The sequence below is a fragment of the Gossypium hirsutum genome, chromosome D12 (assembly GCF_007990345.1).
Source record: "Gossypium hirsutum isolate 1008001.06 chromosome D12, Gossypium_hirsutum_v2.1, whole genome shotgun sequence".
Classification (NCBI taxonomy): domain Eukaryota; kingdom Viridiplantae; phylum Streptophyta; class Magnoliopsida; order Malvales; family Malvaceae; genus Gossypium; species Gossypium hirsutum.
Window position 1 is genome coordinate 48,061,132 of NC_053448.1, and position 13,039 is coordinate 48,074,170.

Consider the following 13,039-nt stretch of genomic DNA (forward strand, 5'->3'; position numbering starts at 1 on the left):
GATGCAGATCTTGTCTTCCCATATTGGTGGCGAAGTAGATCGCAGAAAGCAGATCTTGTCTTCATGTATCGGCGTGAAGTAGATCGAAGGTAGCAGATCCTATCTTCCTATATTGGTAGGAAGTGGATCGAAGATGCAGATCTTGTCTTCCCATATTGGTGGCGAAGTAGATCGAAGATGCAGATCTTGTCTTCATGTATCGGTGTGGAGTAGATCGAAGGTAGCAGATCCTATCTTCCTATATTGGTAGGAAGTGGATCGAAGATGCAGATCTTGTCTTCCCATATTGGTGGCGAAGTGGATCGAAGATGCAGATCTTGTCTTCATGTATCGGCGTGAAGTAGATCGAAGGTAGCAGATCCTATCTTCCTATATTGGTAGGAAGTGGATCGAAGATGCAGATCTTGTCTTCCCATATTGGTGGCGAAGTAGATCGCAGAAAGCAGATCTTGTCTTCATGTATCGGCGTGAAGTAGATCGAAGGTAGCAGATCCTATCTTCCTATATTGGTAGGAAGTGGATCGAAGATGCAGATCTTGTCTTCCCATATTGGTGGCGAAGTAGATCGAAGATGCAGATCTTGTCTTCATGTATTGGCGTGAAGTAGATCGAAGGTAGCAGATCCTATCTTCCTATATTGGTAGGAAGTGGATCGAAGATGCAGATCTTGTCTTCCCATATTGGTGGCAAAGTAGATCGCAGAAAGCAGATCTTGTCTTCATGTATTGGCGTGAAGTAGATCGAAGATAGCAGGTCCTGTCTTCCTATATTGGTAGGAAGTGGATCGACGATGCAGATCTTGTCTTCCATACTGGTGGCGAAGTAGATCGAAGAAAGCAGATCTTATCTTCATGTATTGGCGTGAAGTAGATCGAAGATTGTAGATCTTGCCTTCCTATAGTTGACAGCGAAGCGGATCGAAGATGGCAGATTTTACCTCCCTGACTACAGTAGAGTACATTGAAGCCGATAACTCTATCTCCCTGTATTTGGCAGTGGAATAGATTGAAGATCAAAGATGGCAGATTTTACCTCCCTGTGACTACAGTGGAGTACATTGAAGCTGATAACTCTATCTCCCTGCATTTGACAGTGGAATAGATTGGAGATTATAGTCTTATCTCCCTAAGCAGTAGCGGAGCAGACGAAACCACAGTCTTATCTCCCTAAATAGTAGTGGAGCAGACTAAAAACACAAATCTCATCCCCATGGAATCGTAGCAGAGTAGAGTGAAGCTACAAGGCGTATCTGAAGTTGCAGTAGAGCAGATCGAAGAATCATAAGACGCAGTGGACTAGAATGAGGTTACTTGAAGAAAGGAAGCACCAAAAGAAGTCAAAACTCGACGAGCCCGGGCAAAATTGGCCTTTCTTAGTCTTTGCTCTGTTCTCGTTACACGATAACAAGCAAAGAGGGGCAGCTGTAAGGCCCAATTTTATGCCCAGGCCCGAATATTAAAACAATATAAACAACAGTCCAATTACAAAGGAAAATAACAAGCCCAATGTAGCCCATGGCCCGAAACAAAAATTAAAACCCAGCCCAGACAGCATTAACATTTTCGGCAGAAAGATGCCCCCAAACCCTAGCGCCGCATGCCTCGCGTGGCCTCCTCGTCTGCCACGCCCAGCTCTCCATGCCACCATGTCGGCCACCTGCTCCTCCTCCACTACCAGCACCTCCATACCCTGCAAGATCAAGACAAAAAACAGGATAGAATAATAGAAAAATGATGTAAAAATGGGTTATAAAACCCGAAATGAAGGACGGAAACAGGGGGTTTTTTTGTTTGTTTTCGGGTATTTTAGAAAACAGAAGCTAGAACAAAAAAAAACATAGATCTCAGTACTGAGATAGCAAGCATTCGGGAAAAAGGAAAGGCAAACGAAAAGGTTATCTTTTTTCATACATTTTCTTTCGATTTCTATAAACATATCTATACTTTTTTATTAATATAAACCTAAGATCTATACATTTTAAGACCAAGAATAAATAAATAAACCGGTGACCGTCCGGTGACCCCCCATTGGCCGGAAATCGCTCCGAGCCCCCCTCTCCTCTCCCCTTTTCTTTTTTTTTCTTTTTCAGCTTTACAAATGTTTTTTTTGAATTTTTTTTGACTTTTATAGGGGGTCAAAACGCACCGTTTTGGACCCCCAGCTTAAACAAGTAAAACGACGTCGTTTTGAACGCGGGTCGGGTCGACCCGACCCGCACCAGGGAGGATCCGCGTGTTTTTCTTTGAAAGGGCTAATTGCGCTTTTAGCCCTTCCGCTTTTTCGGGAGTTTACGATCAAGCTTTTTCTTTATTTTTAATTTGGCTCCATGGTTTTGCCCCGAATTCATTCTGGTCCCCCATGCTGCGCAGCGTTTTAACACTTGGGTTTATTGCGCTTTTGACCCTCCAAGTTGCACGCGCGTTACAATTAAGTCCCTTTCCTTTGTTTTCATTTTAAATTGGCCCTACAACTTTGTTTTTAATTCGATTTTAATCCTTTTTTTCGTTTATTTTTGTATCTTTATCAAATATCCTTATTATTTTTATATTATTAGTATTATTAGTATTACTATTATTATAATTATGTACTAGTGTATATTTTTATTACGTATGTGTATACACATATATTTTTTTGTATTTAATATTTTTCATTTCACTTTATTTTAATATTTTATTAATTTTATGTACGTTTCTTTTATATTCCAATGTTATTATTATTATTATTATTATTATTAGTTTATGCTTTGTTATATATTTGTATATTTATAATATGTATATATACGTACTTATACATACTTAAATATATTTTTTTCACATTTCATAATTCTTATATACTTACATATATTTATGCATATTTTACATCATATACATACTTATATATTTTATACTCTTAAAAATGCTTTTCGTATATTTCACATATTTTATAATTCACATACATATATTTTATATAATCACGATTTGCAAATATATAAATACACATTTACATTTTTTATAATATTTACCGATTTTATATATATGTACATACTTATCTATGTTTTCATATTCCGTAATTTATATATTTCTTATTTTATGGCTTTAAATTATACATGCATATATATATATATATATTTACATAATTGTATTTATTGTCATCATTGTTATTTGGTGTATGTTTATTTATCCATGTACACTAGTGCTTTTTCTAAAATGTTAGTTCTATTTATTTAGTTGTATGCTTTGTTTATGTAATCGCCTCGTCATTTCATTTTGCCTATTGCATTGTTGTTACTCATTTTACTTTGCTCACCTTGTTGTATTCGTTATTGTTTTGTCAAGCATCGACACTAAACACCAAAAGGAAAATTTTTCTAAATAAGGCAATATTTCGCGTTTGGAAACTCGAGAAAACGTGCCCTAACGTGCTGGGTTTCGATTTCTCGTTTGACTAAATAGCCAAATATCCTCTTAAAGCTTCAAAGTTGGTTTCATTAAACTATGAGGTGATCTTGGTTTCGATGGTTAGAGTATCGTGTCCTAACGTGCTGGATGTGATATTTCTTCGGAACAAGAGAATCTTAGGTTTCAATTCACGATATCAGATTTTCTTTTAAGGATCGCATTTTTTTAAAACTCTTCAAATTTTCAATTTTCGACACTAAGACACTAATTAATCAACTAGGTACCAATTTTGGGCGTATCGAGGGTGCTAATCCTTCCTCGTGCGTAACCGGCTCCCGAACTCATTTTTCTGAATTTCGTAGACCAAAATCGTTGTTTTAATAAAATTAAATCATTTATTAAAAACAACAACTTTTTGAGGTGACCCGATCACACCTCGTCAAAAAAGGATTGGTGGCGACTCCCGTTTTCATTCTTTTTAAAATCCAAGTCGACCCCGTTTTCATTCAAAAAATGGTGTCAACAAGTTATGTTTTCTTAGTTTAGTTAAATTCAATAAAAAATGCATGTTGAGTCTTTTATTGACCTTAGGGGGCGAATGAGACATAAAGTCAAGTTAACGTACTTAGCAAGTATGCAAGAGACCATTCAAAGGCAGTGACAGTCAATCAAAATTCTTTAACATTGGCACAATGTAAAACATTGTTAGAACTACTTTATTGATAAATAAAGAAATTGTACTTTAGTGAATACCTAAGAAGAAACATTATACATCATACTATTAACAATAGAGTTAATGCAGAATAGCATAATTAAAATCTTAAGAAAAGCATTACAGCAAACTCAAATGAAGAAAAATAATAATTATTTTATTTTATTTTTCATGCCAAATAAATAATAATAATTAATTGTTTACCCAAATGAAGAACAAGAAATTAATTTAATTAAGTGTAAAAATTTTTTTTAGCTTAACATGAAAGATTCGATATTATATAATCAAAACAAATTTATTTCATGATAATTTTTTCTTATCAAAAGAAATTTTTTCTTATTAGATCCATTGCATGATAATTTATTTCAAATTACACAAAAAAATCCCACCATTTCATTCAACTGTTGGAGTGTGTAGATTTAAGACTATGGAAATGGAGGTGCGTTTGAAAGGCAAGTACAAAGGTTATTAATGCAGCTATAGTTGGGGCACACGGTGCAAATACCCTGACAGTCTTCGGTTTTGCTGCATCTACACGAAATAACAGGTCCTCTTGCCTCCGCCATCATCTCTGAGTCTGCAACAAAAATTCCCTTGTGTTAAATTAAACAAAAACATAATATTCATACCAGAGGAAAGAAAAGAGCTGCATAGGAAGAAACTAACGAGTTGCAAAGATTAAGATGACAGCAAATATAAACAAATTGAATGAAAACTTTGCCATCTCTTTATATCTAATTAACTATGTTGGTGGAAATTTATAGCTTATGGATTTAATATATATAGTATCTTATTTTGTGTTGCATGGAGGAATACTAATTTCTTTGGATTCTTTGAGATTATTACGTTTTTATTTTTTTCCTTATGAAACTATGTCTAAAAGGAAAGTAAATCAGCAAAACATCCTTGAGAAGATTGATGGGGATTTTGTTTACTAATTATCATTATTTTGTTCTAAGTGTAGTCATGGAAATTAATGTTACCAAATCTGGAATGCATGATGCCAATAAGTTGATTATTAGTCCAACCGTTTAGAAACAAATGGGAAATATGTTCCAATTTTTTTATTTGTGGTCTAGAAGAAGAAAAGATTAAATTATATATTTCTTGCTAGACATATTTTTTTTAATAATTTTCAAATATTAAAATACTAAAAGCATTAAAATTTTTGAGATAGTAGTGAGAGAAAGCAGACAAAAAAACCTGACCCCTTCCTACACAACTAGTTATATGAGTTTGGAAATAATATTAACTATTGTATCAAAATAAAAAATTTAAAGTTATTTAATGGGGTTGAACTGAGCCAAGAAATTCAATCTCAATCTCCATAGAAACCTAGAGAATTGAATGCTCCAATATAACTTCAGTGAGTTTAACTTTTAAAATATAAACTTGATACGAGATAAAGATTAAACTGCTTTAATTAGCTTTACTAAATTTAATTAGGCTTGTTTATTTGATAAGACTTGAGTTGGATTCTCAAACTTGGCATCATGCTCAATTTTTGTGTTCCAAATCAAGTTCAAACTCAAATTGGAACTGGAATTAGAATTAGAATTAGAATTGAACATATTTGATGCATAGTATTTTATCTTTACTAATTTTGTACAAACACAATATAACTAAATAAAAAGGATATTATACACAATTGTAGCGCAATTAATGTATTTTTATTGTATTCACGTATATATCATATCAAGTTCTTGTTCATCATTTTAGTTGGTAACAATTTATCTCTTCTTTTTGTTTGAAGTAAAACCACTTTTTTTCCCCTTAAATATGGCAAATTTATAAGTTCAAATTAAATATTTTAATTCAACTCATATCAACATGAAATAATCTATGCTGAAGATGATTGAAAATATGGTTTTAGTACTTTATGGCATTGAAATTGTAACCTCCCCAAATTGGCCTAGACGGTAGGCCCGAGTTCGGGAGATTACATCGGCCACCGTGATGGCCTAGTGCAATCGAAGATTTTAAATAGTCACATTAAAACATTTTTTTATCCTTACAAAGACTGTGTCTATTTTTAGAAAACAAATCATGGGTATATAAAATACAATTAAACTAATATTTTTCTTGTAAAAGGTGATAACTATTGTGAACTTAGTTATATTGTAGTTATTAGACAAAATTTAATTATGACCTTTCAGCGGAAAAATGGCTTTTCCTGAGTTTTACTAACATCTATATTTCATGCATATTTAATTGAAATCCATATTTCATCATCTTAAAAACAAAAATTTATATGTCATGCTTGCAATATAAAACCAAAAGCTAAATATGAATCCAATGCCAGAAAATAAATAATACAGTACAGTTCCGAAATAACATAAATTTTAAAATAAGCATAACAATACTTTCATAACATTAAAACTTTTTCGAGCCCTCCATATGTCGCATCCCAACCTGGTGGGTTATCTACAAGGATGGGAACTAAAGGGCAGTGAGCTATGAAGCTCAATGTGAGTTCAGTCACAAGAAAATCAGAATAAAACAACAAACCAATAAGGCACATGAATTAGCAATCATGAGATTAAAGACAACCACAAGGCACCTCAGATTAACGGTTTTTCACATAAAACGCTTCACTTCACTATATTGGTATTCACAATTTTATATGCACGTGCTTATGAATGCATTGAAGTTTCAAATTAACAGAAAAGTCCTACCCAACTCCGCTACACACCTCACGTACGAATTCCCCAGAACTCGTCTAACATATCACTCCGGATTGTAGACGAGCCACCACTGATTTGCAGATAAACTACGCGCCACTTTGGAAAGTGACCGCTTTCGGAGGTACTAGAATCCAGAGTGTGAATATTGCTAAAAGTATATATTGAATTGAGGCGGTGTCCTCAAGTATACGAGTCAGGTTGTAATATAGTTTTACAACAAAGTAGGTGAGTACTCGAGGATCGTACCCAAGGCAGACAAGTAATAAATTAATATTAACCTAAACGCAAATAGATCTAATTAGTAACTTAAATAAATTATAGTACGATGATCATAAAGTGAAAAACAATTGTTTTTATAAGAAAAGAAATAAACTTGCATAAAATAAAAAAGATGGAGAGCTAATATGTGATTCAAAAAAATCTAAGCATGAGTGATTAGCTCGCTTTTGTGGTCATAACTAAATCCTATTTCTGGTTCTACTCAATCAATTAGCCGCTAACCTAGTAGAATCTCTCGATCTTCCACTAAACTAATGAGTTGGCAACAACTACTTATCTTTCGACCTCACAGTCCAGACCAACTTGAGGTAAGAGGTTCATGGATAGGCAATACCAATTTTGGGTTAATTCTCACCTAGATGACTTCTTAGTCTTGTATGGCCTAGGGTTTAAGTTCTTCCTATCCCAAGCAGCGGATCGCTAAGTAATAAAATTTAGAAGAAAATTAGTTTATTTTTTAAATTTCTAAACATCAAAATCATTTTAATAAAGTATTGAAAATTCAAAATCATAGGTGGGAGCAGTTGGTATCTTGGGCTCGCTACAAGGCTAATAAAACTATCACTACAGTTAAAATGTCAAAATTTGTTGCAAGAGATTGTGAATAAATGGAAACAAACAACCAAGGCTATCCACGGAGGAGCTCAACTTCATGATCGATGTTATCAGACCTGAAAGGAGAGGTTACAAAAAAGCAAAAAGTGATTGTTTGATTTTAAGTTCATTAAAGTACATCCAATTTGACTAATGAAATAAATAGAGGGGGAAATACCTAAAGATGGCCTCATTGACACAACAGGTAAAAGTGTAGGACTTATAGAAAATGTGCACGTTACATCTCCCAAAATAACTTTTACAAGATAGATAAACTCTTGTCTAACCATGGCCATAAAGATCCTAAAAACAAGCAAGAAGATGATGAGATATAATGTTGATAAGATTAATGGCACTCCATTCAATAGATTCTATGTATTTCCAAAATTAACTTAAGGAAAAATACTACAACAAGCATATAAAGGGTAGGAAACCAAAATGAGAAAAGAAGTAGAAAAACTAGAAGAGAGCGATCTCAAATTGAAACAACAATAATAGCCCTTAATTGGGCCGAATGACACGCCAATGTACTCAAAACCTGCAAGAGTCAAACCATATTGGTAATGACTATTAAAGTCACAGTGATGTCAAGAAAGACTCGATATGTGTTTCCATAAGAATAAAGAAACCTTACAATTATCTATTAGGTGGCTTACATGAACATCCTTGCAACGGAGTAAGAAAGAGAGATAGGATGTAGAAATCTCCAAAGCCAGGAGGCTAAATTTAATATACAGTTTTCCTTAAGTCATATGCAATAGCAAGGTATCATGTCCGCATAAGAAAAATGTTGATTGTGGATATAAAAATAAACTTATAAGAAATTAATGGAGGCTTTAATGCATGTATTAATGTTACTTTATTTAAAGTTTGATTCGCCCCCACCTATATTATGTTGTGCAAAAGAGTTATTGGCAAATGAACCTAGAGTATACAATGAAACTCAATGGTTATCATTGTAATTAAAAAGGCATGTCTTCATAGTATGATTCTCTTTGACGAAGTATTTAGGAAAAAAAATTGTTTCAAAATTTGTACCATGTTTCAATATTTTTAAAATTAGGGGGAGTCTAAAACATGTTTACTCTTTCCTTTACTCAAGGTATTGTCCAGCTAAGTTTTCCTAGAAAATGTTTTTAATGTTTTAGCTTATAATAGGTGCTTATGCAATTTTTTCTAATAAAGTTTTAACAGAGCACGTTTCCATTTGATACACATCTAGTGCATAGTGTTGTTAATAAATTAACAAAGTGTCCCCACCAAAAGAATACGGTGGAACTTGAAACTTATGAAATACCCATTCAATTTATTGCGAGTTTTGATATTCCTATTTATATTATTTTTAGCCTATCATTGTTGAAGCCCTATAGATTGAAGCCATATACAAGCTTATGAGATACAAGTAGAAAGAAGAATTATCATCTCATTTTGTGTCTTAATTTTTCTCCTATCTTTTGTTCTTACTGTTATTTCTTTTAGTTTTAAAACAAGATTGTAACTCTTTTTATATATTTGAAATGTAACATACTTTTCGCTACTAGAAGGGGGGGGAGGGGCAGAGAAGGGTAAAAAGAAAATTAAAATTACAATAATTACAATATTTTTTCTTATTAGATCCATTGCATGATAATTTATTTCAAATTACACAAAAAAATCCCACCATTTCATTCAACTGTTGGAGTGTGTAGATTCTAAGACTATGGAAATGGAGGTGTGTTTGAAAGGCAAGTACAAAGGTTATTAATGCAGCTATAGTTGGGGCACACGGTGCAAATACCCTGACAGTCTTCGGTTTTGCTACATCTACACGAAATAACAGGTCCTCTAGCCTCCGCCATCATCTCTGAGTCTGCAACAAAAATTCCCTTGTGTTAAATTAAACAAAAACATAATATTCATACCAAAGGAAATAAAAGAGCTGCATAGGAAGAAACTAACGAGTTGCAAAGATTAAGATGGCAGCAAATATACACAAATTGAATGAAAACTTTGCCATCTCTTTATATCTAATTAACAATGTTGGTGGAAATTTATAGCTTATGGATTTAATATATATAGTATCTTATTTTGTGTTGCATGGAGGAATACTAATTTCTTTGGATTCTTTGAGATTATTACGTTTTTATTTTTTTCCTTATGAAACTATGTCTAAAAGGAAAGTAAACCAGAAAAACATCCTTGAGAAGATTTATGAGGATTTTGTTTACTAATTATCATTATTTTGTTCTAAGTGTAGTCATGGAAATTAATGTTACCAAATCTGGAATGCATGATGCCAATAAGTTGATTATTTGTCCAACTGTTTAGAAACAAATGGGAAATATGTTCGAATTTTTTTTATTTGTGGTCTAGGAGAAGAAAAGATTAAATTATATTTTTCCTGTTAGTCAAATATATATTTTTAATTATTTTCAAATATTAAAATACTAAAAGCATTAAAATTTTGGAGATAGTAGTGAGAGAAAGCAGACAAAAAAACCTGACCCCTTCCTACACAACCAGTTATATGAGTTTGGAAATAATATTAACTATTGTATCAAAATAAAAAATTTAAAGTTATTTAATGGGGTTTAACAGAGCCAAGAAATTCAATCTCAATCTCCATAGAAACCTAGAGAATTGAATGCTCCAATATAACTTCATTTAGTTTAACTTTTAAAATATAAACTTGATACGAGATAAAGATTAAACTGCTTTAATTAGCTTTACTGAATTTAATTAGGCTTGTTTATTTGATAAGACTTGAGTTGGATTCTCATTCTTGACATCATGCTCAATTTTTGTGTTCCAAATCAAGTTCAAACTCAAATTGGAACTAGAATTAGAATTAGAATTAGAATTGAACATATTTGATGCATAGTATTTTATTTTTACTAATTTTGTACAAACACAATATAACTAAATAAAAAGGATATTATGCACAATTGTAGCGCAATTAATGTATTTTTATTGTATTCACGTATATATCATATCAAATTCTTGTTCATCAATTTAGTTGGTAACAATTTATCTCTTCTTTTTGTTTGAAGTAAAACCACTTTTTTTCCCCTTAAATATGACAAATTTATAAGTTCAAATTAAATATTTTAATTCAACTCATATCAACATGAAATAATCTATGCTGAAGATGATTGAAAATATGGTTTTAGTACTTTATGGCATTGAAATTGTAACCTCCCCAAATTGGCCTAGACGGTAGGCCCGAGTTCGGGAGATTACATCGGCCACCGTGATGGCCTAGTGCAATGAAGATTTTAAATAGTCACATTAAAATATTTTTTTATCCTTACAAAGACTGTGTCTACTTTTAGAAAACAAATCATGGGTATATAAAATACAATTAAACTAATATTTTTCTTGTAAAATGTGATAACTATTGGAAACATAGTTATATTGTAGTTATTAGACAAAATTTAATTATGACCTTTCAGCGGAAAAATGGCTTTTCATGAGTTTTACTAACATCTATATTTCATGCATATTTAATTGAAATCCATATTTCATCATCTTAAAAACAACAATTTATATGTCATGCTTGCAATATAAAACCAAAACCTGAATATGAATCCAATGCTAGAAAATAAACAATACAGTACAGTTCCGAAATAACATAAATTTTAAAATAAGCATAACAATACTTTCATAACATTAAAAATTTTTCGACCCTCCATATGTCGCATCCCAACCTGGTGGGTTATCTACAAGGATGGGAACTAAAGTGCAGTGAGCTATGAAGCTCAATGTGAGTTCAGTCACAAGAAAATCAGAATAAAACAACAAACCAATAAGGCACATGAATTAGCAATCCTGAGATTAAAGACAACCACAAGGCACCTCAGATTAACGGTTTTTCACATAAAACGCTTCACTTCACTATATTGGTATTCACAATTTTATATGCACGTGCTTATGAATGCATTGAAGTTTCAAATTAACAGAAAAGTCCTACCCAACTCCGCTACACACCTCACGTACGAATTCCCCAGAACTCGTCTAACATATCACTCCGGATTGTAGACGAGCCACCACTGATTTGCAGATAAACTACGCGCCACTTTGGAAAGTGACCGCCTTCGGACGTACTAGAATCCAGAGTGTGAATATTGCTAAAAGTATATATTGAATTGAGGCGGTGTCCTCAAGTATACGAGTCAGGTTGTAATATAGTGTTACAAAGAAGTAGGATCGTACCCAAGGGAGACAAGTACTAAATTAATATTAACCTAAACGCAAATAGATCTAATTAGTAACTTAAATAAATTATAGTACGATGATCATAAAGTGAAAAATAGTTGTTTTTATAAGAAAAGAAATAAGCTTGCATAAAATAAAAAAGATGGAGAAGTAATATGTGATTCAATAAAATCTAAGCATGAGTGATTAGCTCGCTTTTGTGGTCATAACTAAATCCTATTTCTGGTTCTACTCAATCAATTAGTCGCTAACCTAGTAGGATCTCTCGATCTTCCACTAAACTAATGAGTTGACAACAACTACTTATCTTTCGACCTCACAGTCCAGACCAACTTGAGGTAAGAGGTTCATGGATAGGCAATACCAATTTTGGGTTAATTCTCACCTAAAAGAAAATTAGTTTTTTTTTAAATTTCTAAACATCAAAATCATTTAAATAAAGTATTTAAAATTCAAAATCATGGGTGGGAGCAGTCGGTATCTTTGGCTCGCTACAAGGCTAATAAAACTATCACTACAGTTAAAATGTCAAAATTTGTTGCAAGAGATTGTGAATAAATGGAAACAAACAACCAAGGCTATCCATGGAGGAGATCAACTTCTTGATCGATGTTATCAGACCTGAAAAGAGAGGTTACAAAAACGTAAAAAGTGATTGTTTGATTTAAGTTCATAAAAGTACATCTAATTTGACTAATGAAATAAATAGAGGGGGAAATACCTAAAGATGGCCTCATTGACACAACAGGTAAAAGTGTAGGACTTATAGAAAATGTGCACATTGCATGTCCCAAAATAAGTGTTACAAGATAGATAAACTCTTGTCTAACCATGGCCATGAAGATCCTAAAAACAAGCAAGAAGATGATGAGATATAATGTTGATAAGATTAATGGCACTCCATTCAATAGATTCTATGTATTTCCAAAATTAACTTAAGGAAAAATACTACAACAAGCATATAAAGGGTAGGAAACCAAAATGAGAAAAGAAGAAGAAAAACTAGAAGAGAGCGATCTCAAATTGAAACAACAATAATAGCCTTTAATTGGGCCGAATGACACGCCAATGTACTCAAAACCTGCAAGAGTCAAACCATATTGGTAATGACTATTACAGTCACAGTGATGTCAAGAAAGACTCGATATGTGTTTCAATAAGAATAAAGAAACCATACAACTATCTATCAGGTGGTCTAC

The 13,039-nt window shown here is 32.8% G+C and overlaps 1 long non-coding RNA gene across 1 annotated transcript; it reads right to left on the reverse strand.

The window, feature by feature from the left end:
* Nucleotides 1-9,229: 9,229 nt before the first annotated feature.
* Nucleotides 9,230-9,718, reverse strand: LOC107947579 (uncharacterized). Its single transcript, XR_001697175.2, has 2 exons — nt 9,585-9,718; nt 9,230-9,495 (listed from the first exon to the last, which is right to left on the reverse strand). It is a non-coding gene; the product is annotated as an uncharacterized lncRNA (long non-coding RNA).
* Nucleotides 9,719-13,039: the final 3,321 nt, after the last annotated feature.